Source organism: Trichosurus vulpecula, chromosome 1 (genome assembly GCF_011100635.1).
Source record: "Trichosurus vulpecula isolate mTriVul1 chromosome 1, mTriVul1.pri, whole genome shotgun sequence".
Lineage (NCBI taxonomy): Eukaryota > Metazoa > Chordata > Mammalia > Diprotodontia > Phalangeridae > Trichosurus > Trichosurus vulpecula.
Genome location: NC_050573.1, coordinates 153231978 through 153237977, shown reverse-complemented (window position 1 = coordinate 153237977; position 6000 = coordinate 153231978). Strand labels below are relative to the sequence as shown.

The window sequence follows — 6000 nt, the reverse complement described above, 5'->3', positions numbered from 1 at the left end:
GAAGAAAACAGAGGTTAAGTGACTTGCCCAGGATCACACAGCTATTATCTGAGACTAGATTTGAACTTGGATTTTCTGACCCCAGCCCTAGACCTCTATCTACTGTGCTACCTAGTGCATATATATTTAAACCTTCTGAAAATTGAATTTAAATTATTTTAAATTTCTGTCATTACTGATTAGACAGTCTGTGCCTATACCACTCATGTCATTGCTGTGAGGCTCTATCACATGAAGAAATAGTCGTTTTGTCTATTTATAAACTTTGAAGTCAGAAGTTGGTTCTGATCTTACAAGAACTCATAATTAATCAGTTTAACAAAGTAGATTATATACTCTCACTAAGAATATTCGAAACCAAAATATATTGATTTTTTTTCTTCCTTCCTTTTTACAGTGTTTGAGAGATTTAAGGTGGGCCTGAAACCCTCAGAAACCAGAGGACTCCTGGAAACTTCAGAGAGAGTTTTACATTCAGGCTGCAGTATTCTCAGCAACACAATTTGACAGGGACAAGGGGCCCTACATTTTGGTGGAGTGAAAACTTGAGCCAATAAAGCCAAATCTTCTAGTTGTTATTGCCTTTGCAAGCAGCATATAGCACTCCTGGCTCTGTGCTGATCACAGATTGACATTCAAAATGTGAATTTGATATCTGAGGTCTCTATTCCCTTCTAGTCAGAGATTTACATTCTGTGACATCTCAAGTGTTGCCCACATGGAATTCTTAGGATCTTAACAGCAAAAAGAGAAATAAAACATAACCTACCATCTCCAAGCATCAGTAATGATTTGGAGGTCTTATTTAATTTTTTTTGTTTTTTCTACTCCTCTCTAAGAACCTTCCTACCCCTTCATTTCCACTCCTCCCACTAAATAAAGAAGCAAATTATGAACGGAGGAAAGCATAACTTGATTTTTTTCCGACCTCTTTGCCATGCTGCCTTACAGTCCAAACCCCGAAATGATTCTCTTCTCCCATCCCACCTACCACCCCTGGGCTTAGGGAATATATGGAGGAACCCTTAAGAAAACATAACAACAACAACAACAAAAAGGTAGCTTCTTTGAAAATAAATACCCCCTCATAAATGATATCAGACCAGTGGCCAAAACACTCAGAAGACCAAAAAGTGAATAGCTACAGTACTTGGTTCCTGTTTGACCAGTAGCTGGATAGCATGGCTTTAGATGGGATATTTTATATCTGTACATTTTTCATCACTGACTGTTCTGGACTTCAATCAAAAACATATTGTAGATTTTAATATCGAAACTGTAGAAACATCTGAATGTTATATTCTAGGAAGCAATAAATTGTAACTGAAATGAATACTTGTATATACTAAAATAGCCATAAAATGTTTGTCTTCTCTTAAACAGCTTAATTTGACAATTATAACTTGCTCAGATATAGAATTATAATCACTGTGCTAGACTGAGACAGGAGATTAAAAACAACACTGATACAGTATATGAACAGTGCCTGAAGGTGTCAGTGGTGGATAGCACTCTGTGTTTAGCTGTGTTTATGCTACAAAAGTGCAATATTAGACACTGTAGTTCAGTTAGGTAGTACAGTTGCATCACCTAACTCCAAAGAAGAACCCAGGTTGGATTAAACTAATTGCACATATTTCATTAAGTAACTCCTCTGCCTTTTGCTTGAATGCAAACATATGTGGCTGCTAGTGGCTGCTATTTTTACTTACTTAGCATTATTTTTGATCATCATATACCTTGAATGGAGAGCCAAATAATTCCCCTCCTCAGCCAACCAGAGATGGCCAACCCTTTAACTTCAGTAGGAAGAAGAACTTCATAATTTAGGTGAAAACTAGTGACTACTGGCACTTAAAATCAGAAATGAGAATTCTTAATACTTGAGATGCCTTAAGGTACTGTCTACCCAAAGCTATGAAAGCCTTACAAGGTAAACAGACTAACACTAATATGTGTATTGATGTGTTGTTTTTTGTAGAATTGTTGACGTTTGATAATAAAACTCTCCTTCCTGACTAATCTCAATGTTTGTGCATTGTTGTTTTTTTAATTGGCATTTTGTTACTGGAAGAATAGAGTGCTGGAAGAAGGCAAAATAAAATCTCTGGAGATTTGAATTTTGTTTTCCTTTATCCCATATGCCTCCCCTTGAGCTTCCATGAAGTCTAAAGTGTAAAAAAAAAAAATACAGTACTACTGGATTTCAGAATCTTTAAAGATTTCCAACTAGTGTGGCCCAACAATGGCCTCTGATCTTTTTCCCTGGGCTGGCTGTCATCCTAACCTGCCCTCACCAGCAGGTCTGGGGATTTTTCTCCAGCGGATGAGCTGGACGTAACTGGCTATTATTCCAATTTGCTCTCGGTAACATCAATATGTATGTGAAAAGAAAAAGATGCACTCTTACCACTATGGCTCCTAAGTGCTCACTGGCATGCTTTTCATTAGTTGTCATGATAATATTAACTTTTTTCAAAATTAGTTTTTATTGATATCTTTGGTTTTTTATATTGCCTAAATTTCATCCGTATCTATTCCCTCCTCCTTCCTAGAGAAGCCCAAGTTGCTCTCTAAGCTATACTCATTACAACAAAGAACTTTCAAAATATAAAAGAAAAAAAACATGCAAAACTGATCACTACATCCCCCAAATATGACAATATATGCAATGTTTCACACCCATGGACCCCTCACTTCTGCAAAGGAGAGAAGGGAGCTGTCCTCTTAGATCTCTTCTTTGGGGATCTGACTTGCTCTTTGTAATTTGCAACATTCTTTTTTGATTGTTTTGTGGTGGTTTTCTTTCCATTTTCGCTGTAGTCGTATATTTTCTCTTGGCCCTGCCCAGTTTCCTTTGTATCAGTTTATCTAAGCCTTTCCCTGCTGCTCTGTATTTATCTTATTTGCCATTTTACCGCACAATAATGTTTCATTATATTTCTATGCCACAGTTTGGCCATTCCCAAATCATTGGACATCTACTTTTTATACAATTCTTTGCTACTACAAAAAAGGCCACTATGAATATTTTGGACACCATTAACTCAAACATAAAAGTTATTGTGGCAGAAGGCAAGAGCAACAATAACCATAACTTAATAGGAGGCAAGAGGAGGAATACTATTCAATAAAAAGCAAGAATAGGAATAATCAGAATTTAACAGTGTACCTATAAACCCAGGTCTAGCTCTAGTACACACATGCAGAAGTGTGGGCATACACCTTCAGAAACCTAGCAGAGAAGCAAATGAATAGACAAATGCATGTGGCTAAAGCAGTTCACAGCTCTGAATGGCAGGCCTTGATGTCCTGGGTCTATTTATAGTATAATCTGCAGAATCATCACCTGCCAGGCAAAACTTCCTCTGCTGTCTGCTTAGCCTGTAGGTCCTGCTGGGCAGAGTGAGTTCTCTGCCATTCTCAGACCGCTAAAGTAGTGATAAGTTATTTTAACATACAACCAACCATCACAGTGCGCTGAGAAATAGTTATACTCTTTCAGTTAAAACAGTTCTCATAAGCCATGAAACAGTTCATCTCTCTCAGATCACCTCTCAAATTCTGCACAGTTGCTCTCTCTCAAGCTGTAGATAGTGAAAGGGTCATGCAGCCTTCCCCTGGTCAGTTCTTCAAACAGAAGATTCTGCTTTGCTTAATCAGCTCTCAATCATGCCATGTCTCCTCTTATATCAAAGAAGATGCAAAGCCTGTCTTTCTTCCTCAGGGGAACCTAAGATGATAGAAAAGAGCAGCATAAGCAAACCTCTGTAAGTTTTCCCCTCAGAATAGATGGGGCTACAGGGCAGTTTTTTCTTCTGCCAGCCAATCAGCTCTCAGCAGTGTCTCTTCAAATCAATGTGGCTCTCAGCAAAACAACTCTAGATTCTGCTTGTCAGCTTTGATTAGCTCTTACCAGCTTTTGTATTCTATCTTCTGTGGTACACTGGGTAAAACCCTGCCTTGAAGTCAGGAAGACCTAAGTTCAAATGTGGCCTAGTACAAAGTAGGTTCTATATAAATGTTGGCTATCATCATCATTCTGTAAACAGCCCCTCTCCTCTGCCTCTTGTCCCTTTTATCTCCTCCCTTGCTTATATTTTCTTCTCGTTGTCTTCTTCTTTGATTTCCTTTCCTTCTCTGGGTTCTAATACCTTAAATCAGGGCCTCCTGATAAACAGTAACCCATGGGGTATAGTGACTCACATGTAAGTATGATATAAAACTCAAAAGATTCACTTTCTGTCAGGTATGACTCCAGCAGGCCTTAAGTAATATTCCAATGCCCTGCAAACATTTGATTGAGAAGCTCTCAGTTACAACATTCAAAGCTTGGAAAACATATGCAAATGATCTGATGGACCACAATGTGCTATAGCCAACAGCCCTCTGCCTTCAAAGAGGCCTTCTCTGTTCATTTATCTGAGGGTCAGTTTTCTCTAAGATCCTCACAACAATCTGTCTCTGTCCTTAGTGTAGGTCTGCCCATGCCAAGGTCCTACTCAATAAACTCCAGTGGCTTTTTATCACCTCCAGGATCAAATATAAAATGCTCTGTTTGGCATTCAAAGACCTTTATAATCTGTCCTTCCACCCCCAATCACTTTTCCAGTCTTCTTAGACCTTTCACCACCTCCACACATACATTCTTCAATCCAGTGAGCTGCCTTTGCTGTTCCCCACACAAAATACTCCATTTCCCAACTCCAGGCATTTTCACTAGCTATTCCCCATGCCTGGGATACCCTCCCTCCTTATCTCAGCCTCCTAGCTCCCTTCAAGTCTCAGATAAAACCCTACCTGACAAATGAAGGCTTTCCCACTTGTCCCTAATACCTTCCCTCTGTTAATTATTTCCAATTTATCTCATACATAGCCTGTTTATACATAGTTATTTGCATGTTGTCTCCTCCATTAGACTGTCAGCTCCTTAAAAGCAGGGACTGTCTTTTACCTTTCTTTGTATCCCAGCACTTAGAAGTACTAACACATAGTAGGCATTTAATAAGTGTTTATTGACTGACTCTGAGAGGCTATTTATTGTTTCCTTCTAGCTGAACAATTCTATAACTGACTATGGCATAGGATAGATGATACGGACTAGATTCTAACCTATTATTTTGAATATAAGACAAGTGAGGCCCAGGAAAGCTAAATGTTTCTTTCGCCCAAGGTTACTTGGCTAATTAATGGCAGACCAGGGTCAAGAACTTGGATTCCCTGATGTTTAGTCCTGTGCTGATTCATTACTACTTTACTAAAGGGAAGAAACTAATTGGTAGGATTAGGAATGTAATAGGACCAAATGGGAGGTGGGGTTGGAGCGCTGGATACTCGATTCCATCTCCTTAAGGATGATATTTTTCCTTAGATTTATCTTAACAATGGTGCGCTACTGATAATGGCAACTATATCTCTGGTCCTGACCTTTATTTTGAGCTTTAGACCACATCTTTAGTTGCCTAGATGATATTGCCATCTGGATGTTCCACTGGCATTTTAAACTCAGCATGTCCAAAACCAAGTTCTTTATCCTTTCTTCCTAAGCTGCTCTTCCTATTTTTTCCTGTAGTCCTACCATTTGCTCAGTCTCTTGTATTTGTAATTTTGAGGTTCTATTTGGATTCAAACGGTGGAGGAGAATTTCTTATATCCTGTCTTCCATCCCCAAAAGATATTTTGAATCTTTCCTCTCTCTGAAAGGTATGATGTAGTGGATAAAGGACCAACCTTGGAACCAGGAACACCTGCCTGTGACACCTACTGTCTGAGTGACCCACGAAGAATTACAACCTCTTAGTGCTCTAAGCACCTAAGACTATAAGTTGCAGAGAAGGTGCTGACTTGCACTAATAGAGAGAATTTCCTCATCAGAGTTTCTTATGCCAATGAAATCAAAGAGCCACTCCCTATCCCCTAGCCACTATTCCCACCATAGGTATCCTACTAGAGGCCCTCATTACTACCTACTTGGTCTACTACAATAGCCAGTCCATCAAT

At 39.0% G+C, this 6000-nt stretch overlaps 1 long non-coding RNA gene across 1 annotated transcript in view; it reads right to left on the bottom strand.

The window, feature by feature from the left end:
• Positions 1 to 393: 393 nt before the first annotated feature.
• The window catches only part of LOC118831561, a 29412-nt gene continuing 23805 nt past the window's right edge, over positions 394 to 6000 (bottom strand). The window contains exon 3 of the long non-coding RNA XR_005009146.1: positions 394 to 3733. This is a non-coding gene — a long non-coding RNA (uncharacterized LOC118831561). The remainder of the gene's footprint in view (positions 3734 to 6000) is intronic.